We start from the raw sequence: 26,576 nt of genomic DNA, 5'->3' as shown, positions 1-26,576 counted from the left end.
ACTGCTGTGGAATCTAAGAATCAAAAAGAACAAACTAATCAAAAACAGACTCACAAATATACAGGACAACTTGGAGATGGCCACAGCAGGGGGGCTGGGCAGCTGGAAGAATGGGGTGAAGGGTTAAGGAAGTACAAATTAGTAGCTGATGGATGGTCACGGGGATGGGGAGCACGGCAGAGGGAATGCAGTTAGCATGAATACGTTGTCTAGGTGGAGGGTCAGGGGAGAGAGGGAGTAATTGGGGGGATCATTTTACGAACTATATAGATGTCTAACCAATATACTGTATACTTGTAACTAATTAAAATAAATTTTAAGAAAGAAAAAAATTGGTAAGTCTACCCACAGATCTGTTTCCAGCTATTTAAAAATTTTTTCATGTTTTTCTAGTCTTTATTCATTTATAGACATGTTTTCATAGTTATAGTTTTATATACTCCTTCACATATACATGATTTTCATACTTATTGTTTTAGTAATTAATATTTTAGTATATCTGCATATAAATGATATACTATAAACCTCTTTGTTGTTTTTTATTGAAATTCCAAACATTTACATTTCTTGGTATCCTACAGAAGACCACAGTGAGAATCTTCACATTAGTAGTTGTTGGATTTATTTCACAATAAATTTCCATGAGTGAGATTGCTTGAGACGATGTGTATTTTTTTGATTCTTGAATCATGCCAACGTAATGGAATTTTAAGCATAGATCGTAAACATAAATTCAAAGGTAGTACAACTTTATTTTCAGATATCTGACGCTCTTTCAGGTCTTGCTTTGCATAATGTTTAATGATCCTAGCAAATAACTCTGGCTTCTGTTTGTTTTTTTACAGTTCCTTCCGTTATAGGCTGAAAAAAGAGTTGATGAGCCCTGAGTTCGTACATTCAAAGACTGAATACTGACACTTGCACTAGATTTACTTTTGGCGTAAGTATTCGCTAATGCTTATATCATATAGAGCAGAAACAGGTGTGTTGGAGAGAATTATTTCTCTTATGAATATGATATGTATAGAATTGTTGAAAAACAACTAAAGAGTTAGCATTTAAGTGGGAATTAAAGACATACATGAGTAAATACTCAATTTACAAAAAAATAATTATAAACTGTTACATCATTCTAAGTTAGTTAATTTCTGGTGCTTGTTTGCTTGCCTTATTTTATTTCGATATTATTGGTATTTGCCTATTCTACTTTTTCACAATTTGTTTTCTTATATCAGTTACTTTATAATTTGCCATATTTTGATCACTTTTATTAGTTTCGCTTCAGGGACAAAAAAGATTTCAACATCTGAGTGGCTTCCAACAACAAACATTTGTTCCTTTTCAATGTTATGTGAATGCTGTGGGTGGGCTGTACCTCTCCGTGGCTCGACTGGACTCAGTTCAGCTCCACGTGTCTTCTCATTTGAGAACCAGGCTGAGTGACAGCCCCTACCTGGGCCATGCTGCTCTCATGGCTGAGGGCAGGAATAGAGCGAGAAGCATATGTTCTCATTTAAAGCTGCTTTATGGAGATGACAGATGTGTTGTCCACATCCCATTGACCAAAGCGTACCACATGGCCCAGCCAAAAAATCAATGAGTCAGGGACCTCCACTCACTCCATAAGATTCCCAGGCAAGTCACAGGGACATGATGGGATGGGATATATTGCAGGAAGGGAGTAAAGAGTTGGGATTACAGTTCACTGACGTAACTATTCTTTTACAGTTTGGTGTTTGGGTTGTTTCCAAATTTTAACAATTACAAATAGCATTGCTCTAAACAATGTCGAACAAATTGCGTTTATTTACTTGGAGAGTATTTTCCTGGGATATAGTTTCTAAAGCTGGTTTTCTGGGTCAAAGGGCATGGATTGCTTATAGATCTTGTTACATATAGCCATATTGCTCTATGCAAAGGCTATCAGTTTAGCATTATCATTAATATTTAAGTATACAGCTTTCCTTATATCCTGCTAGTGCTAGGTTTTGCAATTTTCGTTTTGTTAAGTTTCAACATTGTTTACGACTTAATTTTTATAATTAGTAATGATGGTATTTTAAAACAAAAACGATTAGAACTAATTGTTATTCATCTGTTATTGAATAAAACAGGGCCCCTTTTCTTTTTTTTTCTTTTTCATTCTTTTTTTTATGAAAAGTGTTTCTATTTCTCAGAGATGCATTCTCACATATTTACGGGTAAAATATGATGTCTGCAACTTTTGCAAATTTAAAAATATATAAAGTATGATAAAATGTAAAAAACTGTTAAGTTTAAGCTAGGTAGTAGTATACAAGTGTTTATTATATTGTTCTTTTAACTTTTCTGTATGTGTGAAACTTGTATGAAACAGCTGAAAAAGTTAATATTGTATTTTTTTATTGCTGTAAGTTCTGTTCATATTTCAAATCTGGTTAGCTATTTTTAAAAAAACAATGTATCGTTCCTTGCACACATTTTCAAGCTAACATTTCATTTCCTTAAACGTGATAATCATAGTTATTTTTTAATCCATGTCTGAAAATTTCAGTCTCTGAAGTCTGCACATCTGTTCATTCTTCTCTCTCCAGTTTAGGCTGATTCTCAAAGATGGTTCCAGGCTTTCTGTGCCCCTTTTATTTTCTTGTTTCCAAAAGTCATTATAAAAATTACTCATTTACATCCTGTCGCTGTTTTCTTGGCCCCACACTTTTCTCTGTAATGTTTTGTAAATACATCTTCACCCTGACATCGAAACAAAACAGTAAAAAAAGTGAAAACAAGACATAGACTTGATTTGAGGTTTTATATAACTTATCTGAATTAAATCATAGTAATTACTGTGGACCTGGGTAAATGGCTGAATCTATTCAGATTGCTGAATTTTGTTGCATATTTTCAAGTCTTAGGAGAGGGGATTGATTTTTTGCCTCCATACGTAACAGTAGATGGCTTTAATGCTGTGGTTTTCAGATTCACCTATTGCAGTATGGTTTATAAAGCAGAAAATCCCAACTGAAACTTAAGAACCAGTCTTTCCTGCAGTTTCCCCCTCAAACTGTAAACTAAAACTTTTTATTACCAACTGTAACCTCTCACTCGGTTTACTTCACAAGTGTCACGTTGCCTGCTACTACACTTATCTTTGGCTTCTGCCTAGAAGTGATGGTATCTAGACATACCTGTAAATATTCTTGGTTCTGTTTCCTCACGTGAGGCTTTGAGACTTCACAGCAAAGGCAAAAACACTTGAGGAGACATGAGAAATCTTCAGGCAGATTGTGCGTGTATGTGTGTGCGCGTGCACGTTGGGATGGGAAGTGGTGCTGGCATTTGGGAATGACAGTTGGATTTTGCAACTGCCATTGGGGTGCAGAGGCCTCCCACCTCATTTAGTGGAGGAATGTCAAAAATCCTCCTCGGAACTGAAATCCATTCTCTGTTTTTAGTCACAGGCTGATAAAGCTTGTAGGAAATATTACAGCTTGCTGGGAAGCAAGTCCAAGTGCGGGACAAGCAAGCGGATGTGCGAACCAGACATCAGTGTGTGAACAAGAGTTTATTTGAATAATAGTAGTTGCTGACTGCAGAGTGTTAAGATGTGTATTTAGAAGATTAATAGTGTGTATATTAAGATTCCGATTAGTGTTGAAATGTGAGTTTGAGTAGATTAGCCATGAAAGTCTTCGGATTTTTGTTTCTGAAATGGTTTCTGATTTCAGTTTAAGTTCATTTTGTAAAAGTCTTTAGGGATTTCTTGCAAATTTCTTTTGGATGATGAGGACCCATTGGTTTATGAAGTTTTGATTTTCTAATAGGTAAGTCTTTAGGGAAAACGATTCTGGGGCTCCAAGGAAGTGAGAATGAAGATGCTTTATGTTAATATAGAAGAAACTGAGTAATTGCAGAACAGAAAGTTTTACGATCCTGTGCAGTCAAATAGTAGGATGCTTGTTTATAGTGAATCGTTACATATTTAGGTTGAATTTATAGGATTACTGCTAAACTCTTCTCACACTCTTGTGCTCATTGGACATGCTTTCTTAAGCTGCTCGTAGTTTTAAAAACAAAAGAAGTGCTTATCCTTGCAGGGTGTTCTGCTTCACTGAATTCTGTATTTTGGGAGAGTTGAGGCTAAAGGTGTAAAATGTATTGAATGTGTATATGACTTTTCGGTCTCGGGTTTCCGGTCCCGCATGTGGGACCCTGTACAGTGTTGCCCCAAATCAGATCGTGTTACCCTGTCCACTCCCCCGTGGAAACCTTCCCCTTCCCCTTCCCCTTCCGCTTTCTCTTTTGTTTTCCTTCCCTCTTAGCCTGTATGTTGGCTACCGGCGGAACCCACTTACGTGGTACTGTGATCCGAATATGCTCCCCCCATATTCTGATGTTGAATCTGAACCCTCAAAGGCGATAGCATCAAGAGGTGGGGCCTTTGGGTGGTGATTAGGTCACAAGGGTGAAGCCTCATGAATGGGATTAGTGTTCTTATAAAAGAGACCCACAAACCTCCCTAGCCCCTTCTGCCATGTGAAGATACAGTTAGAAGTCTGCCTCCCATAAGAGGGTCCTCACGCATGTTGAAACCCTGAACTTGGATTTCCAGCCACCAGAACTGTAGGCAGTAACTTTGTTGTTTATAAACTATCCAGTCTGTGGCATTTTGTTTTGGCAGCCTGAATGAACTAAGACACGTGGCTTAACCCGAAGGGTGATTGTCAGGTAAGAAGTTGTAGTTGTTTACCTTAAATCTGTGGCTGCTAGACTGTTAACATACCTGCATCCATCTGACACTTTCAGCAACATGTTCAATGCAGCCAATAGCTTTTTAGACATATGACAAATTTGTAGTTCTTTTTAACTTGTCGTTTGTAATACAGTGATTAGTACACGTTTGCCGATATCCATGAGTCATCCAAGGTTCTTTATAAGGAGGGCAGTGGCAAAAATCTGCTACTTTTCTTCACGTCTCCTAGCTTGAGATCCCCAAGGAGAGCACGGGCAGCACACTCTGTCTTGCCGGTGTGCTCAGCTGTCAAACACAAGCGCTTTTTGGGGGCGGCCACCAGACTGCATTTGGCTGACAAATTGTAAGCTTGGCTTCACTACTTATCCCCAATGACCTTTTAGATGTTTCTGCTTTATTGATTGTGTTTGGCTAGGTGTCCCTCAGCATGCATTTTTGTGCTACTGTGACATCCAGTCCATTTTTTAACTACATGACTATTTAGTATCTTGGATGTACCTGCTAGAAGGAAATATCGTTATATTGATAGAAATTTTTGGTTAATGAAAAGGAATACTCAAAAAGAAGAGTTAAAAAAAGTAATTAATATTTAAAGGACACTGAATAGGCAGCAGAAGTAACAATGCATGCAGTTGTATTACAGTAGGTAGCGTGACTTCATTTATTCAGAATTTTTGAGCAGTAAACTAATTTGTCCCGATATTAGGCCTTTTGGATTGAGAATGAGCTGAGTCCCCTTGACCGGCTGCTCAGTATAATTTCTCAGCTAGCTTTGGTCACTCCTGGTTGAACTCATAAAATGAAGTTCCTTAACAGGCAAAGCAAAAGACCAGACCTGATAGGTAGGCAGAAGCCTCTGCACCCAGAGAGAACTCTCCAGCTGTTCTGAAACATCTGGTCTGATTCTTACATCTCGACTAGAATTTTCCTCCACTGAAGGCAAGGAGCTTTCCTGGTGCCCCCTGTGATAAGGTATACCTTTTTGCCTTTCCCTGTTTGTGTCATTTGCTCTCTTTACTACTTTATTACTTTCTGTTCTTCTTATTTTCTACTTTATCTCCCCTCTTTGTCAGCTATCATATGCGTAAAGGAAAACAACAGCAACAAACCCCTGGATTTTCAAGTGTTTCGCCAATCCTAGTCCTAATGCCTCTTCGTCTCTGCTGTGTCTGGGTGGGTCAGAACTGGGGTATAATCTTGGTTCCCATCCATTGCTGTATTTTGTTTATGGGGTGGTGTTGAAAGAACTTCTTTACTAAAGCTAGCTCCCTTTAGCTGTATGTGTTTTCTTTTGTTAAATGGGGACCTTGAGTTCTTACTAAACAGATTCTAACAGTTGTCTCCTATAATGTATATTTTACTGGTGACCGAGTACGTTAAAATGATATTTTTCTATAATTACTCTTTGACCTGGAAAACCAAATAGCTACTTCTTTGAATGGAATTTGAATTGCTGCTGGTATGTGTACACTTTAACTCCAGGTTGATTTTAATCACTTTGATCACACATATGTCTAAAAAAGCAACTACCCATTAAAAAGGCAGCACCATTATGAGGTGACTTTGGCTTGTTACATGAGAGTCCCTTAGGCCATGTAAGATGAAACCGCTCTGGGCAGATGTGTAATGGGCCAAGTCCATTTTGAATTTCTGCAGACTTTCCAACCATCCCCCATCGTCACCCATGTGGTTTAGTGGAAAGTGCACGCCTGTGGAATTTAAGAAACTTGAGTCCTAGTTCTGCCACTAATTAGCTATTTTGGGTTTTGGCAAGTTACTTAGCCACTCATGACTCAGTTTCCTTGTCTTCACTGTAAGTTAGTTGGTCTAGTAGAATATGATTTTCAGGATCCTAGCTCCACGCTTCTTTGACAATTCCAATAGTTCTAGAAAACTTTTCGTTCCAACTCTGTGGTTGAATTTGTGGTCAGAACAAATAAGGAAACTTCTGTGCTGTCACTCTTCTCAGAAGAAACTACTAGTTGTCCGATTTATTTTTGTCCAGGAAAAGATTCAAATGGCATATTTAAATATTAAATTTAAACTTTTCTCTTTTTGCAATCATAGTTCACTTTATTCGGCATGTACCTCTGATACTTCCCGCGAAAAACGGGGCTGCAATGTATACGATACACTCGTTAACTGCATTCATTTATATTAATACTTTCATGTGGATATATTTTCAGAGCCTCACCCTGATCGTTGAGGTCACTTTAGACAGTGCTAGGTGTTGCCTTGACAAAGATTGGAAAACACTGGGGTGAGAGGAGAGGTGGAATTTAGCAAAAATTCCTCCGTATTGTGGAAAAGGATGCATATCCTGCTTGCTCTCTGTTCATTGCCCTCTGCAGAGCATCACCTGTGATGACAGTGCAGGCGAGACTTCAGGATCTCTTCCTGGAGATGTGAATTTAATGGTGGGTATTGCTGTAACTGTGTAGGTCTTGAAAATGTTTGCGGGTTGCCGTATGTTGCGTATGTGCCTCCTTGGCTTCTTCTGAGCTGTGATTTGTAGTCTCACGAGAATTGCAACATCATCTCCAGGGTCTCAGGTTTCCTGACACCCTCCACTGCAGATTTCTTTATAGCATACGCTTACTACATTGATGTGTTTTGAGACTTTCCTAACTTATTTTGAAATAATTCGAGACGCTCAGGGGTGTTTTACGTTGGAGGCCGGAAGTCTCCAGTCTAGAAAGCAGTATGTGATAGACGAGAGAGAAGAGATTGGGAGATCGGTTAGTGGTTTCCAGACAGCCGGAGCTGATGTGTGGGGGCTGCTGGAAAGGAGAGTAGTCTGAAAAAATAGACTTCATAGTTTATATGTTGACTTTCTTTTGATCCTGTTATATTTTGAGTGCTTCCATATTTTTAAAAGCGTACCTTATGTTGCTTACTTTCCACTCGAAGTAATTGGATTTTAATTTAACAAAAAAATCTTTTTTTTTTTTTCATTTTACACTCAGAGTTTGTTTTTATTGATACCAATTGCCATTCTTTCCCTTTTACTGCCTTGAGACATGCATACTGTTCTCACATCTAGGCCTACTTTATCAAGGATTGGTTCCAAAAGTTTGTTTGTAAATCAATTAGCCCAAACCAGGAATTGATTTTCCTATAGCATAATATTAAAGTTAATGCTTAAGTTCTCAGCCGTGTGGTGAGAGAAAGCCTATTACCTCGTAGGTGGCAGAGACTCCCAGCTCCCTACTCAGCCCCAGCAGGAGGAAAAGCTCCAGGCTTCGGAGCCGTGGCCAGGGCTTTGGGCCACCGCCTGGGGAATGCTGCGGGCCACCTGGGCTCCCGTTCCTCTGGGTGCTTTCACGGAAATAGCCCTCAGGGCCCCCAGTTGTCAAATCCATGGAGCCAGTTAAACTACTCTGGGTTCATTCTTGGTTAGCAAAGATGACCACTGAGGGATGTGTAAAGAAAATGGGAAGGTGGAGGAGGAGGTGGGCAGTAGACGTGCTCCTGCGAGAGATTACGTTTAGCTTTGCATGCAGGGTCCATGGTCACACTGCCTCTGTGTGTGTCTCTTCCTGTAGATGCTGTATTGTAAAAATGTCAGGATCATCCAAGGGTTAATAGCACATTAGGCTCCTATAAGCTATTAGTTTCATAAGTGCGTTTGAGTCTTAAAAGTCAATAATTTTCGCTATTGGGTATGTAGTCAGCTCCTGATCGCCTTTGCAATTAAAAAAAAAAATCTTGTGTCGGTATTGCCCTGCTTCTTAGTAGGCCTAGTAGGGGCCTCCTTCTTCCTCTCTTACCTTTCAAGCGTTTTAAATTGTAATCACCTATAATTTTACTATGTATTAAATGCAAAGTTGTGCATTAAATCATTAAAAACACTTTCATTTTTCGCAATTGATTATCTTTTGTTTACTGGTAAAGTTTTTATAGCTTTCTTGCTATTTTTTTTCCTTCTGGTGGTCTTCACTCATATTTTTCATGTCCTTTATAAAAAATAGCCTGGAGTCTGCACTTCTACTAAGCAACCTCCATTTACCACTATTTGGTTTAGACTCAAGGAATGTTAGCTTTTTTTTTTTTTTTTTTTTTTAATGCTGGTTTAAGCCTAATGTAGTTAGGAAAGTGAGTTTGTTTCAGAACCTTATGTAAGCATGTATTGCATATGCATTCTTCGGTTACAGTCTCCTGGTCTGGATGTTTGTATTCTGCTTGTTCCTTTTCTGAGCATAATTATTCGAGTCCGTTGAATGAGCTAACCGGTGGTCAGTCATGTTGCAAGTTATCTTTTTTTGAAAAAGATACCTGTTTACTCTAAAGCTTCCCTTCGTAGTGACTGGCGGTGATTGTACCAACTCCCAAACTGACTCTTCTGTATTCTGTTAAAGCCGCTTTTGAATCTTGAAGAAGCTACATTACGTATGTGAAATCTCTCATACTTGTGAAAAAAATAATCTAAGAAGCTTCCGATATTTATTTTCTTGGATATTAAATTAAATATACAAAACGAAAATTTCATAAAACATGGTTTTAGTTGCCTTTGACAGACAATGGGGAGAACACATGCTGAATCAATATTGCCCATACTTTTCCTAATTGCTTATTTTGCATTTGTAAAAAAATAGATTTCTTACTGAACTCTTCTTGCGCTTTCTTTTGCCGGTATATACTGTCATCTATTTGATATTTATGGATTTTTTCCTCACAAGGTAGGGATCTGCTTTCTACTTGTATTAGTTGTTTTTTTTTTTTCCAGAAAGTTCTGCAGCTGAGCCAGAAGTCCTTTTTATCACTAAGAAATTGTCAAATATATTATGAAAACAACATACATGTATATGAATTTATATGAGAGATCTTTTTATTCATGTTATTAATATGCCATGTGTACCATGGACCTTGTACTGATTCATGGCTTTTCGACAAAACTTTTTTAAAAATTGCATCCAGCTGTTATTTTTTTAGAAAATTATTGCTTTAAAGCCATTGCAAATCTGTTTTATTTTCCCCTTGTGTTACAAAAAGCAAGGAAGGTGTTTTCATCCCTTGAAAGAGACACTAGCTTTGGGTAAATAACAATTTAGTCCAGGTGGGTAGAAAAGAATGCTTGTGACATTCTTCAGCTCCATGTGTAACCTCCAAGCAGGAGGTCAGGCAGCAAAGCATTCGTGTGAACTGGTGAAATGTTTTGCATTTATTTACAAGACTCTTAATCACATGACTGATCTCAATAAACTCAACAAGTCACAGTGGTGGAGGAAAGTATATGAGGCATGCAGAACAGTAAACATGGGGACTACGGGGGCCTTTACATTTGGTCTTCTCATCTGTTCCCACAATGGAAAGGGGACCATTGGAATCTCCTGTGAGTGGTCATGGGTGGCTCTGTGAGGAACAGAATTATCCCCATCTGTTCCCACCTGCTGCTGAACTACTGGACATTTTGCTTTTTTAAAAATTTATTAAAATTATTGGGGTGACTGGTTAATAAAATCAAACAGGTTTCAAGTGTGCAGTTCAATAATGTGTCATATGTATATGGCATTGGACATTTTGTTTTTAAGTTTCAGGTATCCTGAGTGTTCGAATTGCATTTTCACCAAAAATTCTCAATTCTTTTTTTCTTTAACATTCTCAACCCCAAACTTCTCTTCCACCATTCCTAGTGTATTCCGAATTTTCTCTGGTGCTGGAGTTGATGACTTGATTTCATTGTTTACCACAGTCTGGTTTAAAGCAAAAGCGTTCTAATAATACCTCCTAAGTCTTGTCATTTTTTAAAATTGTTACCGTATTTTAAAAATTTGTTTAGATGTAGCTTATAGAGAATCAAACAAGGGATGGACAGTGCCTCTAGATAAGAAGTCTATAATATTTTCTACCCGGAAGCCTGCCACATAATAAGTTCTGGGGTCGATACATGTTTCCTCATCGTCTTTCCTGCATCCTGCTGTTCATCTCCTCACTGTAATCTCCACCAGATGATAGGCAGAGCTTTCATTCAGACCTGACAGCTCTGCTTTTTTTTTTTTTATGTCGCAAAGAAAAGATTTCGTGGGCTGGGAGGGTTCAACTCTTTGTGAATATTAATAATCCAGGTTAATTTGAAAGAACCTCTATTTGATATGCTACTAGAAAAACAGTTTATACAAGCGATTATCTCCATCACCTGGTAGAAGTCTAGGCAGGATAGATTTAATGAGTAAATAAGAATAATTTAGAGTTCGCCTTTTAAACAACTAAGAGGGCTTTAGTGTCTGAAATAAGATTGTTGTTATTTGGACATTTCTTTTTTCAAAATGTCTCTGGAAAATATTAATGCATAATTGCTCGCGTTTATTGTGGGCCACCAAGTATTACTGAGAATTTACTGAGTCGCAGATATGGAACAGGGCTGCTGACAGTGAGTAAAGTGCCCTCAGTTGGGGTTGGGGGTTAGGGAACAGGCGCAGAATCAGATCCTGTTGACGGAACGGTGAGGGCTGTGATACAGCCCCTGTGATATGCGGCTCCAAGAACACGCTTTTCTCTTGCTTCTTGAGGGATTTTTTTTTTTTAAATTAAGGCACTGATTAAATTAGGGAAGTAGTTTAAAGCTAACATTTCTGGAGTATAAAACAACACAGGGCAGACATTCTTAGGACATTTTTGTCACATTACTACTTATTTTGTTTCACTGTTCGAATGTACAGACTATACATTTTGTTGTTTAGTTTTTTTAAATTTGCTTTAGTTTAGCTGAATTTAACTTTACTTGAAATGAATAGCTGTCATATTTAGAGACAGAGTAAATGATAGACACTTCTATCCTTTCTCTCTCACTTGGACCCAGCTGACCCAGTTGTCCAGTGGGATTTTAGATGGTTTGGATGGTTTCTCTTGAGTCCTCAGCTCAAGAGAACCCATAGGAAATTCATTTTTGAAGATTCATCCTCTCGGTGTGAATAAATTACTTGATCATTACCTACTGCTTTTCATTCTTTGTGAAATGCAGCATCTGACACAACAGGTGATGGAGAATAGGTGTTCTAGACAAAAGAGCTTATTTGGAACAGTTAGTGTAATACAACATTTAGTCCACTTAATGACCTTAATGAATGAAAAAGTGAAGTAAAATCTTGTTGTTCTGGGAAATAGTTAATCAAATGCTAAAGAAGTTTTCCCAAATCTAAATAAAAGAGGCTAGGAAGTCTCTTTTATTACTCCTGATGAGTAGAGATTAGTGGCTTTGATAGGCCGAAGTCATATTTTCATTGGGTAGAAATAACTAACATTTTTACATGATGTTGTGCTTCTCCATTTTCCCCCTCAGGCAATAATTTCATCCTTCGGAAAAGAAGTCCATCCAGAAGTGCTGGATTTTCAGTGACAATCTTTTGCCAAACCTTTATTGTTTACTGTGTGCTGGGCAAAGTGGAGGTGGCAGTTGGGGGGTTATGAAAAGATATCAAATCCTGGTTTCTTTCGTAGAGGATTTTATTATAAGTTCTTTGTATTTTAAGTCCTCCCTTTGGGACTCTGTTATAAACTTTGAATATTTTAAGTCTTTTCTCTTTCTTTCCCGCCTCTCCCTACCTTCAACTTTTTTTCCCCCCTCTGTGTTTTATCTCAGAAGAAGGGCACGTTTCACTTCGCTGGCATGTACTTATACCTTTTCATTTGTGGCTTACTGCTTGCTGCTATGGTAAGATTTTGGAATGTGGGTGTTTATCTGGTATATATATATTTTTTTAAAGCTATTTTAGCTTTGTGATCCTCGTTAAATTTGATGAGTCGACCTAGCAGCAGCATCTCATATGTCTTCTTTAGATTCAATACATGGACTGATTTTTGTGTTTAACTAGTCTTAACCTTGATGGAACGGTTCTCCCGTCTCCATTTAGGCTCCTTAAGTTTTGGTGCAATAATGCCTTCAGAAAGGAAGAAATATCAAGCATTTCGTAATGTATACCTACAGTTTGCTTTTTGGGAAAATTTATAGTGCACCTACCATGCTTTCACTGAAATGGAGGCGGCAGTGCCTTCTTTGTGACATCATAGAGGCAGACTGATTGTGTTTGCCTGCATGGCATGAGATAGCCTTAGCAGAGGAAGACGTCTCTGAGTCTGGAAGGATGAATAGGGCCTCCAGGAAGGAGGAAGAGGAGAAGGAATGTCTTCAAGAGGAGAGAAGTAACATGAGCTGTGGGAGGTGGAGAGTGGATGCCTTAAAGTTTAGTGCATATTCGGGGGAAGCTGGGAGTTCGGGATGCCTGGTGCTTAGGGACGGGTGGAGTGGGGAAATGGGATTGCTCTCCAGCTGGGAGGTGACGGTAAATGTGGGGCTGGGGAAACTTTCCCCTTACCCCTTTAGTTCAGGCTGGTTGAACAATTCAAATGACATATAGGAGATTAACAGGAGAAAAATCAAAATTTTAATATGTGCGCATGGGGACTTCACATAAGCGTGACAGCCCCAAAGACAGCGAGGCAAAATGAGGTGTGTATATATATATGTCATTTTTGGACTAAGGAGAGGGGGCTAGGCAATTCACAGGTAGATGAGAAAGAGCAAACATTTGGTAAGCAAATTCTTGCAGGGCCACCCAGAAATAGGACACAAAGGGGAATCTCGGGAACATATTTTGCTTGGACTCTCCCTGTCTGCCACACCTAATTCGTACACGCTGAGGTGACTCTGCGAGGTTCCCTTCCTGAAGCAGATTTTTCTGTCTGAATCTCTTTAGACAGGTGAGGGGGAGGGAAAAAACTCTTCCCGAGTTTGTTGGGCTTTAATTGTTTTCACCTCGAAATGTAATCTGCTTGCCAGGATGCTGCATTCTGGGGAGACTTGCTCCTAACCCCCACATAACAAAAGAATGTGTATGAGTTTTCTATTTGGAAAGCTTAGAATTTTCCTAGATGGGACACTTAGTACCTGCCTATCTCACTCTCTTTTTGTTCTCGGGTTAAAGTTAATCCAGTGCTTTCCAACATAAACCACCTTCCTATTTCCATTTGATTCTGTCCCCAAATAAAATAGATATATACTGTCCTGGTAGCAATATGGATTGCCTGGGTTAGGTTTTTAGAAATAGGGAACTTCAAATACACTTTATCAAAACACATTTGGTGTCTGTCCTGCTCTGGTGCTAATCTGGAAAAATGGCGTTACACAGTAAAGTCAATATATCTCAATAAATGGTGTGTTTTTCAGGAATGCTAGGTTTCTGGCAAATGTAATATCTGGCTAACTCACATTTCTCAGTGGTGACTCTTTGAAACTTGTCCCAGTGGGGTCAGCAGCATACTGGTCACTGCAGTGCTTGCAAAGGATAGTCTGAAGGAAGTGCTGTGACTTTTCAACTTGTACGTGTACCTGAGTCTCTTACACCGTCAGCATGAAAAACAACAACAAAACGGAGACCCTCGTACAGAAATTATTTCTACCCCTTCGGTCGCGTGACCTCACCTGGCGGGGGTGTGTGGGGAAGGGTGAAGAAACTGGAGGGGCAAATCATTTGTTCCTATTTTGTGGTTGGGCTTGTCAGCTATGCATGTGCCCTGTGCAGAAGATTCTTCTGGGGACCTAGGGGTGGGGATGAAGTGGGGGGTGTGTGGTGAGTCGGCCTCCTCTGGGGTGAGGTGCTGGGTGTGCTTCCTGCTTTACGGTTTGGCAAGAGGGATTGAGGAGAATTGCACCCAGGTATTAGGAGCGTCTTCAAAAAGTCGGCCACAGCTTCCTTAGTCAGATATAGGACAAGGCCTAAGTGAGAATATCATCAGCCCAATAGTTTCCCTGTGGTTTGGCCAGGGAAGTTGTATTTTGCCAAATGTTACTTTTCCAAGGACAGTGATATAGCATGACATTTTCGAGAGAAGGAAGTAAAACCCATTGAGCGGGGGGCGGTTCAAAATACATAAATAAGCTGAACTCAGTTTTTAAAAACTCAATTAGCGTGTACATTTATTGTTGTCTTTTTATCTCGGAGATAAGGCTCTTTCTGCTTGCGGAGTGATCTTGCTGTGGAATTTTGGATAGTTGACTGGTCACAAGGCATTGCAGAGATGCCATTCCCTGGGCCATGTTGCCATTTCGTTAAGTTAGAAGACGTACTGGGAGGAGGAATTTCTTTCTTGCAGTCGTAGCTGTTTGGTCGTTGCCATGGGTGGTGGAGGAGTCTGGAGGGAGATGGATACTTGTCGGGGGGAGGAAAGGCACTTCCGGGAGACCAAACAGGGCTGAGGGTTTCTGCTCTGGGGGGTGGAGGTCACTTACACCTGTGTCTTTAGTGGCTCCTCTGGTTCGAGCTGAGCCTAGGGTCACCCAGATGCTCTCATACGAGGGTCCTGAGTGCACACGGCACGTCACTTTTGGAGTCTCGTGTGGTCGTGTGCGCCGTTCAGCACAGGGCCGTGGCTGGTTTGAGCTGGGGTGTGGGGCGAAGCCTGGACCTGGTGGTGGAGAGGTTGGCACACTTCACCCGCCTGGGAGCTCATGAAAACCAGGTTCCTCCCAAGGACCCCAGGGGGATCCCAGACTTGGGGAATTCACTCTCCAGTGGCGGAGCCTCAGAATCTGCATTTAAACAAATCCCCTAGGTAGCTTTTTAGTTGGAAAATAGCTGGTCATACTTTCCTATCCACAGGCAACTGCGCTAAGCCCATTTTGCGCTTTTGAAAAATCTTTCCTCAAATGATCCAGTTATGGGATTGTGGGTGAGTGGCCCAGAGCGGCTCTTAAGCACCAACAGGGCTCATCTCGGCAGCATATCTTAAAATCATGGTCACTTCACGATATCTTTGCAGAGAGCTTGAGAGTCTATGCAAGCACTAAGTTTGTTGCCTTTTAACACGGGGTGTTTCATCCTCGTTAAGGACAACCTCAGACTATTAATTTTGCTCCCTGGGCTGTATGTTGAATAGGTTTGCTGCTCTGGACCATGTAGGCTGAGAGCATCCAGATGGTAAAGGACCACCTGGGCTTCCTAAGCCAACTCTCAAAATTATCCAGATTAAAAAGAAAAAAGGACAGAAAAGGAAAATTGGGGGTGGTACAAGGAGGGAGTCTTTCATACTTGGGTTCACTCCATTCTTTGATTGTTTTCTTGTAATAAAAACGATGCTGATGCTGACGGTGAGAGTAATAACAAACACAACAAAAAGTCTAAGAAAGCAAGTATTTAATGAGGACTTACTCTGTGCCAAGCGCTGTGCTAATAAACCCTTTGCCTACATTGTCTCATTTAATTTTTGTGACAACCCTATGAAATAAGTACCATTATTATCATGCCATTTTGCAGACGAAACCGAGGCAGAAGGTTTAGTGCAAGTCAGATAACTGGTGGAGGCAGATGTGGAATTCAAACTCTGTGAAGTCTGACTTGGAAACCCAGACACAAAATACAGTGCAGATTAAAGCTTCAGATGCCGTAGGGCTAGACAGGAAGAATGAATGAAGCTCGCCCATAGTTATACAGGGAGTGGCGGGGACTGCGGCCAAACCAGAGGGTGCCCCTCGCCAGTGGGGTGGTTACTTCAATCCCAGCTCACTCTCGCGAGGCCGAAATTCAGGCCAGAGCTCTCAGACTTTTTTTTTTTCCGAGAGCTAATGGAAATCTGTATTTTTTGTGTGAAACATCTTGATGGTTAAACAGCGGCAACACCTTCAAATTTTTAAATAAAACTCCCTGGGCCAAGTAAAATATCGGAATGTAGGCAGGGTTTTTAATGTTTTGTTTACTGCTCTACGCACAGTATCTACAACAGTGCCTGGCACATAGTAGGTGCTTCGTGAGTGCTTGTTGAACAGACGAATGCGTGAACATGTGTGGGCCGCATTGCGTTCTAGGCTGCTCGTTTTCAACCTCTGCTCTGCTGCATTCCCCAGCTACCTTTTAGGTTTTTCTGCCGCTTCCTATTCCGGACCAGATCATTTTTAGCTAAGTATGTAAATCAGAAGTACTTCAGAGGTTAAAAATCATTTTGGTCTGAGTTGGTGTTTGTACCAGCATTCCTGTTTTAAGGTTCCCCACCCCCCCGGTCTGTGTGTGTATTTTTAATTCTTTTTTTAAACTTTGTGGTAAAAAAACATAAAATTTACCATTTGAACCATTTTTCAGTGTACAGGTTAGTAATGTCAGTGCACTCATTGTTGTGAACCAGAGCTCCAGAAGTTTTTCAGCTGGCCCTTGCTAACCACCCTTGTGTCTCTTAAGATTTTGACTGTTTCAGATATATAAGCGGAATCATACAGTATTTGGCTTCTTGTGACTGGCTTATTTCACTTAGCATAATGTCCTTAAGGTTTATCCACATCGTAGCATTATGGGAATTTTCTTTTTTAAGGCTGACTCCTAGGTCACTGTACGATTGGACTATGTTTGTTTACCATTCGCTTCCACCTCTTGGCTGTTGTGAATAGCGCCGCTATGCATATGGTGTGCAAAGATCTTTTTGATATCTTGCTCTCAATTCATTTGGCTATATACCCAGATGTGGGATTACTGAATCATGTGATAGTTCTATTTTTAATTTTGGGAGGAACCTCCATACTCTTTTCCAGAGCAGCCGTACCCCTTTACATTCCCATCAACAGAGTGCAAGAGTTTTAATTTCTCCACATCCCTGTCAACACTTGTTGTTTTCTGTTTTCTGTTTTTTTGATAGTGGCCGTCGTAATGGGTAGGAGGTGGCGTCTCCCTGTGGCTTCAGTTTTCATTTCTCCAATGACTTGTGATGTCGAACACCTTTTCATGTGCTTCTTGGCCATTGTTTCATATTACTATCTAGTAGCTTCACATCTGTGAATTTTCAAGAGATGTCAAAATGCGTTCCCTACCATCGTGTCGGTGTAACATGGGAGAATCTTCTCGAGGTGATCGTGTTCTCTCCTGCACAGACGCAAAAGCTCATCTAACCAGCCTTCAGAAACTAGAGCCGAGAATTCTTGCTTCTGGCTTTGACTGCTTGGAGAACACAGCAGAGGCCCTCCTGTGTCCGGGTCTAGGTTTAGACGTACCCAGAGAAAGTGCAAACAAATTGAGAGATCTTTAGCTATTTGTCCAGCGCAGGGGGCTCACTTTTCACCTTGAGAGCACTGTTCTGTGGGATATAATTAAGCTTTTGGAGGTGAGGTCATGGAGGGCAAGGAAGGTAAGAAAGGAAAAGTGGAAGTGGCTGTGAGCTCTTTTTCAGCAAGCGGAACCATCTTGCAGCTTAGAAAAGGTTGATAAACTAAAGTAACCATATAAGAAAAATAAATAAATGGTCTTTCCCATACTCTGTTGTTAGTTGGTACCGACTGGAACAAAAAGTTGGTTGAATCAATCTGGTGAAAATAATGGTAATGTCTAAAACATCCAAATCCTAGAGAAGAGTAAATTTAACTCTGTGACAGCTAATTTGTAGTTTCAGGGTCGAAGGTGTTACGTACACCTGTTGAAAAGTTCATCCTAGAATTTGATTTTTTGGGGTGAACCCCTGCAGACTCAGGACTAATTGAAAAAAGGTACATATGTTGAAGTCTTGACTTCCGAGACGTCCTTTACTCATAGAGAATTATGTGGGGTTATCCGCGTCTGCAGCCTTAGAAACAGGATGCATTCTTTCTTTTTCACAGTCTGGTCTGCAGACCCAAAGACCTGGGGAGGACTGTCTGGCTGTTGTTAGCCAGTAGGTTAATGGTTAACTCCTGCAACGTGGCAGACATAACACCTAATCTCTGATGAGGACCTACTGCTCAGAATGAATAATGGGGAGCCATTCCTTTCCTTTGACTAAAACCATATACCTGCCATAGTGTTTTCTCTTAAATATGTGAGACTGTGAAGGTTTTTTTTTTTCCTCCTTTTGCAAATAAAATTTACATAGCACAGAAGTTTTATGACTCATTTATTGCAAAGAAAGCAGGCCATGTCCAGGAATAGTTTGCCATCTTTTGGGGACTAGTAGAACGATTGCTACTGAGTTTTCATTTAACTTGATCACTGTCTAGTTGGAGACCAATATAAAACGGTCCTTTCCTTGATGCAAAATATGAAAAAAAAAATAGCACCCTTGTTAGTAGACAAGTCATTTTAAAAGTCTGCTGTGTCTCATTGTGACAGTGAGAGTTTCTTTTTTATAAGGAACAGTCATCCGGACTGGGAAAAGATAAATAAAAAACAGAGGGAGCAAAGGAAGATTTGCGTGGGTGCCTTGCCAGTGACCTGGTGCCTGTCTCCGAGGGGTCAGCCACCCCATTCCTGGCTGACGAGCGGTGGTCCCCAGGTGGACTGCCGCCACCGTGAACATGCAGCTTCGGCTTCACCATTTGTTATGTTCACCTGAAGCTTTTGGTGCCCTTAACCCAGTTAAGAACGTTTTGTAAACGTTAGAAATAGCCTTTGTATTTGAAAGAAAGCTTGGCTGAAAATTAGTTATTGCCATTTCTGAGAAGTGTGTTCTTAGTGTTATTAATGATTCTGCACTCATTATCAGGGTCCTGGTTTCATTTCTTAGTAATCCATCTGAGCAGTTATTCTCAGGTTCCTTCATCACGATTGTCTGTCTGTTGTCTAAGCTGAGGATGGAGGGCGGGCGCGGCTTGCATTTACCCCTGAGGCTTCATTGTAAATCTGTTCTGGACTGACAGTTTGATCTGGTGGTAATATGTCTTGCTTATTACAAATCCTTAAGTTAAAAAAAAAAAAAAAAAAGACTGGACTCTTTCCTTTGTAGCCAAGGATTTGGAGAGAGTTCTGAGGGCTGACCGCATCTCCCATGCAGGCTTTGGCTCTGTGCACGTGGCTGGCATCCTCACCCCTCGGACACTGCCTCTGGCAAGGGGCCAGACGTTTCTTAGCTGCCGCAGTACATATTTCTCAGTCTTTGTCTTTGTCTTTCCTTTGGGATTTGACATCGACCATGGCCTCTTCCTGAAACATTGCCTTCTTGGGCCCCCTGATATTCCTCCTCCTACCCTGGGGGTTCCTTTTCACTGTCCTTTGAGGGGTTTCCTCCTCTGGTCACCTGTTGAATGTAGGTGTGGTCTAGCATCGGGTCCTCTGCCCTCCTGCCACCTTTCTCGGAGGGTTTCCCAGCCATGTCCACGACTACTTTGAACTTGTCTGTTTAACTCAGACCCCTGTCTCTTCATGGCCCCCACATTCCAGCTGTCTACTGGATTTTCCACGTGATTGACTGCAGGTATCTCAGAATGTCACAAACAGTCCATTCGATTTCTTAGACCGATCCCTGTTTCTATGTTCCCTACCTTAGTGATGACATCACGTCTTAGCGAGTTAAACAAAATGGGGACTTGAGTCAACCGAGTAGACTCATTCTTCTTCACCTTTTTTATGCCATAAGTACCAAGCCCGTTGCCTTTCTCTAAGGCAGCTACTTTTTTCCTAATCCGAGCCAATCCTACCGGGAGTCCTTCAGAGTTACTGTGTACCTCACCTCATGCAGAAAAATGCCTTAGAATTCTGGACCTGGCTCCTTATCCTGGGGTATGCTGAGTCTTGTTTACCTGTTGGTCTCCCCTTGATTGAGTTTAGCTGTGGCCGGGGCTGTGCCTCATTCACCATACTTTCCCCAGGGCCTAGCAGAGTGGTACCTTGGAAATGTGCAATTTACTGGAAGTTTCTGAGTGCTGTTCCGTGGCTGGTGTGTGTGTGCTGCCTTTGATGTTTGGAGATGGGGCTGAGATATCAGTCTGTGGACTTTCTGGTCCTGTCATCTGTTTAGTCACTTTAGGTTCGATGTGACAGCTAAGGGCAGGAGGCAGTTTTAGTGCAATGGGAAGAACACAGACTTCCAGAACTTTGCTGTAAGGATTAGGGAAGAATAACGTAGGAGAATTACCTGATGAGGAGCTGGTTCTCGACAGTGATATGTTTGGGGCAACTGCCCAGGGGCTGGGCTAGGGGCTTGGAGGCAGCAGTGACATGGAGGTTCCCTGTCTAGCTAAATGCCAGCTGAGGGAAGTCACAATCCTCATGCATTTTCTGACTCCTTGAGTGCGGCGTGAAGGTCTTCGCAGAGGTGGGGCTTGGGGGATGCAGTGGTGGTTGCTTTATGTTCCACAATGTAAATTAGAAGACCTTTCTTTAGTCTTAAACGACCCCTGTGATCCCAATTCATTTCCTTAACAAGTGTTTATTAAGCTGTCATGTTGCAGGCACAGTATTAGGTAAAAACTCAACAGGGATAAGACAGGCGTAGGGTCACTTCTTAAAAAGCTTACAACTACATGTTCATAGAATTCTTATTATGTTTTCACTATGAAGTGTTCTATGTTTAACCAGATCTCTTTTGGCTTATGAGACTGTAACGTTATTATAGTTACATTATCATATTAAAACATGGAAAGACAATTTTAGCATTTTTGCCTAGTTCTGCCAGTTGAATATCCCTAGTCACCATATTATTCCTTGAGCTTTGGTGTTTACTTAAAACTGCACAAGCCTATCAATTTAGAATACATTTTCATCTTTACTGTATTTAGTTTTCTCACATCACCGTTGAGCACGGTAGGTCCTTCGTTATTAGTCTTTTACATATTTTCTAACAGTAATGAATAATTACCCAGTGCCAGGTGTTTTTAAATCTTTTCCCTAGTGGTCACAACAATGTTTGAATGCATCTGTGTTTTTCTCATATGAATGTTACAGGGACCAGAGCCACCACATGCCCGCTGATGTCACAGTCCCAGGGCTGTCCTCTGCTGGTTTCAGATTTCTTTCAAACTTTCTTACGAAGACCTTAGATAGGCCGCAGCAAATTATCCCCTCGTCCCCTTCTGTCATAGCCAGGGTTCCTTATGTACATTGAAATCTAGTGAGATCTGTGATAAGTTGATCGTTGAGCTTTTTTTTTTTTCCTATCTGCTCCCCAGTGGTTCTGACACTTCAGGGTGATGACACCTCAATTGAAATTGCTCTTGTATGAAGAACCACAATAACAACAACAAAAAAAGAGGTCAAACGATGGCACATACTTGTCATTTCCTGAGTTCAAGGAGGAGGGTATTGGTGCCCTTCCTCTGTTGCTAAAAGGGTGGCACCGATTGTAAGAAGCCTCTCCAGAAGAGAGCGCTCAGGAGAGGTGATGCCATGTGCCGTGGAGGAACTTGGGAAGTCGGGATGTTCGAACAAAGTTTGAATCGACTTGGGGATGTGGATAGGTGCAGATTCGGCTGGGAAGGGAACAGGGTAGATCGGTGGACCCTTCTAATCAGGAATCGGGAATCTGGAACCTGAGTCCATCTTTTGTCCCAGGCTACTAAGGTGATTTTTCAGGTAGCTTTCGTAATTGCCGCAAATTAAATCAACAGGGACACACATGGGTATGTGTTACTTATTTGGCAGAATATTCTGCAGAGAACTTTTATCCTCAGGCCCATCCTCATTGATGTCTTAGAATTAAGTATAAAGCTCAAATGCCTCAAACTGGAATTGTGACTCACTGCCTGGAGTGAGAAAATGGCACACGAGAGGTGCTGCCAGAAACACTTGTGGGTAGAACCGTTTGCCCTTTCTCCGCCTCGAGTGTCGCCAGGAGCAAGAGTTCCTGTAGGAAATGTAGTGGCTTTTGAAGTCGAGTTTCCTGTAATGTGAAGAGTTTCTGTATTTGGAGACACCAAACAAAACCGATTATTATTTTTTTTTAGGAGTTGTCTCCTAGGCAGTTTTAGAAAATTTATCCTTAAATTAGAAATAATATAACAACTTTACAGAGCGTTTGACAGATTAACCATTTAAAAAGATTACAGTAACTTGAACTTTGGCAGACTTTCCAAGTTTACATACATAGATAACTTTTCTATGTAAAGGGTTGCCTCTGAAGTTTTCTTTTGAGGGAAGAGATAAAATGTATTAAATTTAAACTTTAAGTTATACTTATTTTTGTTTGGGTAAAAGATGAACATAACGCAGAATTTTAAAAGTACACACAAGATTATGTAGTAAAAAGTCTTCATTCTACCTGTTTTCTAGTCGCAGCTTCCCCTCTCAGATGCCAACTAGTTTGTAATAGAGCTTTTCAGAGATATATCGTATACCTACAAACATGTATATCCCACTTCTCCTTTTTCCACACATCTAGTATATTAGTTTTTAGGTTGTTTCTAGATTTTGTAATTAAAAAAATTTTTTTCACCCAGGTATGAGTCTTATAATAAATTTCTAGAAGCAGAACTGCTGGGTTAAATGTTTGTGCATTTGTAATTTTGATAGATATTGCCATATTGTTTGCCAGCGATGTATTGGGGTACTTTGTAGATTATTACTGGCTTTGAAGTCTTTCTCTTGGGGGCGGGAATTAGAGAATTTAAAAATACGCATGTTTAAATGCATGTGTGCATGTTTATATGTTTTAACATATATTTCATTATTGCGTAGTCATATTTCAGTCTCTTTTTGGAATTATTCAGTGTTTAAGTGGCAGTTTTCAGCATTGCGAGCTCTCAGATTGAGAAAAGATGGATGATAAGGTAATTTGAGGAACTTTTAGATTCATGTCCTCTCTTTTCTATGCCCCTCTGAATTCTTAAGATTCAGCTCCGTGTTGCCTTCTTCCATGAAACCTTCAGCTCTTAATTATAATTATTCCAGCTCTTGTTGAAATGGAACACCATTTAGAGCCTGTACTTAATTATATGCTTTTATTTAAATTAATCTGTATCATGTTCGTGAGCCTTGTCAGGAGAATCAGAGAGTTAAAATGGGAAGAGCAAGAAGCGGTTTTGACTCTTGGCTTTGCCTTGTGATTTTTATCTAGTTCTTGGGACAGAAACAGTAACACTCAGTAAATATTATTTTCTCATGTTTTTAAAAGCCCCCTCAAGCCTTTCATCATAACATTTTAAACCTAAATCAATGTATTTATCAGTATCAAAGTAATAATGATCGTTGTAGAAGATGTAAGAAATATAGAAAATTTTATAAAGCAGCAAATAAAAAAATCACTCAGAATCCTGCCATCCATGGACAATCTATCTATTCTTTTGTCTTTCTCTCTTTCTCTCTGAGTGTGTGTGTATGTGAGTGTGTGTATGTGTGTTTAATTAAATTGGGAACAGTGTGCTGATGTAGTTTTGGATTCTCCCCTTTTCACCCCGCCAACAACTGACAGTTTGAGTATGTCCTCCCAGAACGTTTATACGTACATAATACGAAATGTAGAGAAAGTTTCAGGAAGCAAATTAGAAAGGAAATTATACGGTGCATAGTGCTGCACCTGCTTTTGCCAGTCAGCTATATGGTCATCTCCTGGCTGTGTGAGTGTGAACAGGTTCTAGTTCTTTTAAAGGTTCACACCGTGTTCCATACAACCTCCTAGCTATATCCAGTTTGCCCTCTTATAAATAATGCGGAGGTGAACATCTTTTCACAGGGTTACATGTGGAATCTTATAAGATAGATTCCTAGAAGTGGAATTACTGGGTTCAAGGTCATACACACTTAAGATTTTACAGGTAACGCTAAATATCCCCTTAAAAATGTCGTACCTATGTATAGACCAATAAAAAACATTTCCATGTCTTCTTCATCAGCACTGGCAATGATCAGCCTCTAATTTTTATTTTCCAGCATGAGTGATTTAAAAAAAAAAGGCCGCATGCATATCTAATTTATATTTTATTGATAGTGAGGTTGAATATCTTCATATGCCTCTTAGCCCTCTTTCAGCTATAAACTGTTCTTTTTTTTTTTTGTAGTTTCTTACTGGATTTTTTTTTTTTTGATACTAACTTTTCGTCTGTTAGATATGTTGTAAGTATTTTTTCTCAGATGGTTGTCTTCTAACCCACTTTATGTTGTCTTTAGCCATACAGACATTTTAAATTATGTACTAAAATCCGATATGGTTTCTGATCTTATTTAGGAAAGACTTTTCTCTACCTTCATATTTGTAATGTATTTTCTTCTGGCACTTTAATAATTTTGTTTTCTTACACTTAAACCGAGCTAGATCGATTGAATAATTGAATTCTACTATTCCTTTTCCCAGTAGTTTAATCACAAAAACGGGTATATTTTTGTATAGGATTTTTATGATTTACCAAAGCGGTTCTGTATAATAATAGATCAAGTTAAAGCTGAATGATGGAAATGTACATGTTTTAGATAAATTTTTCTTGAAGATTTTCAAATCTTCCTTAAGCTCTCATTTAGTTTGTCCTTTCAAATCATGTTCCCTGGTCACTTTAGGTGTCCCAGGATTTGGGACTGCGGGTGTCATGTAGAAGTCATACAAGTCAGTCCAGCTTGTATCGTAATGTTTCATTTGCAAATCAAGGCGTTGCCTAAAAAAAGAAGCGGAAAACCCATGATCTGCTAATCTGTTTGAAGTTTTGGGAGCTGGGGACATAATAGTCACCCATTTTCCCCTGAGGGGCTCCAGCCTTGGTGTTGGTCAGGCGTGCAGTCGTGTGCACTGGAGCCGGAATTCCTTGCCTTGAGGACGTGGGCTGAGCTCCCGGGGCAGGGCTGGGCTAAGCCTCAACTCTGTTTCCAGCCCTATCCTGTTACAGTTATAAAGTATGTTCCATCGTTTGACCTTCTGCTCTAGAACACTTTGCACACTATTATTCCACATTTCCTCTCAGATACCTTTCTCATCTCTACGCTGGGACCTAGTTATGCAGAAGCAATAAATACTTCAGAGCATAAATATTTTTGTTAAGAACCGAGGTGCACTTCTAAATCTGTGAGCACAAAAGTGAAATGGAAAATTACTGAGTACATTGTAAGCTCAGGACCAAAAATGCCAGGAGAGTTTTATTTTTATGTTTAGGAAAGAAACATGAAGTGTTGTTTATCTGTGGGTGTGAAAAATATGTTAAAATAGCATATCCTAACTATTTCAAAAAGTGTTTTTCCTGCCTCATCTTAATTTGATAACTTAAGTCTTGTCCAAATACATTTTCTCCTGAAGTGGATTAATGCTGCATTATTTCTTATTTGGACCCCTTCGAGTTACTGAGATTTTTAACCATTTAATTCTTATTCTTCACCTTAATATTACAATTGACCCTTGAACAGTGCAGAAGTTAGGGGCTCCAGCCCCCCCCAACACCCCACATAGTCAAATCCATATATAACTTCTGACTCCCCCAGAATGTAACTACTAATAGTCTACTATTGACGAGAAGCCCTACCACTAACATAAACAGTTGATTAACACATATTTTGTATGTTATGTGTATATACACTATATTCTTACAATGAAGTAAGGTAGAGAAAACATTAAAATTGTAAAGAAGAGAAAACAATTTACAGTTCTGTCTGTATTTGTTGAAAAACATTCACGTATAAGTAGACCGACATAGTTCAAACTGGTGGTGTTTAAGTGTCAACTATTTAATTATTTTTCAGAAAGTATCAAATACATTTTAGTTGTTAGTATCACCTTTCACATCTTTTTCTTTCTCGAGTGTTAATTTTTTACCATCTTTCCTCTGCTTGGAAGAGCTATAATAATAGATAACTTATTAGGCACTTATTTGTGGTCTAGATACTCTGATAACTGCTCTACGTGCATTATCTCGCTGAATCCTTCCAAAAACGCTTAAATCCTGTTATTTTCATCTTATACGTGAGGACACTGGCTCAGAGATTTCAGTAGTTTGCCCAAGATTTTAGTTTGTTTAAACTCAAACTTTTCAAATTCCAATTCAAGTCTCTTTTACTTCAAAACCCAAGCTCTTAATTATTATAATTCATTTACATTTTTTTAACCTTAATGAGTAACTGGATGTGTCTTTATTTATCCCTTTTTGGGCTAAGCCTAGGAAGAGACACTACATCTGACCACAATTGCTTGTCCCAGTTTTTAGACAGTTACTGCTTGATCCAAAGTGAGTCGTGAAGTAATCTCCAAGACCCGTTTAGTTTTATGAGTCGGACGAGAG

At 39.9% G+C, this 26,576-nt stretch overlaps 1 protein-coding gene across 1 annotated transcript in view; it reads left to right on the top strand.

The window, feature by feature from the left end:
- The window catches only part of PTPN14 (protein tyrosine phosphatase, non-receptor type 14), a 144,748-nt gene that overhangs the window by 15,360 nt on the left and 102,812 nt on the right, over window positions 1–26,576 (top strand). The window contains exon 2 of the mRNA XM_006907886.3: window positions 846–940. The gene's annotated coding sequence lies outside the window, so the exon portion shown is untranslated. The remainder of the gene's footprint in view (window positions 1–845; window positions 941–26,576) is intronic.

The sequence above is a fragment of the Pteropus alecto genome, unplaced genomic scaffold (assembly GCF_000325575.1).
Source record: "Pteropus alecto unplaced genomic scaffold, ASM32557v1 scaffold101, whole genome shotgun sequence".
In the NCBI taxonomy this organism is placed as follows: Eukaryota; Metazoa; Chordata; class Mammalia; order Chiroptera; family Pteropodidae; genus Pteropus; species Pteropus alecto.
The sequence above is the reverse complement of the archived record's forward strand: the minus strand, read 5'-3'. Positions and strand labels throughout refer to the sequence as shown.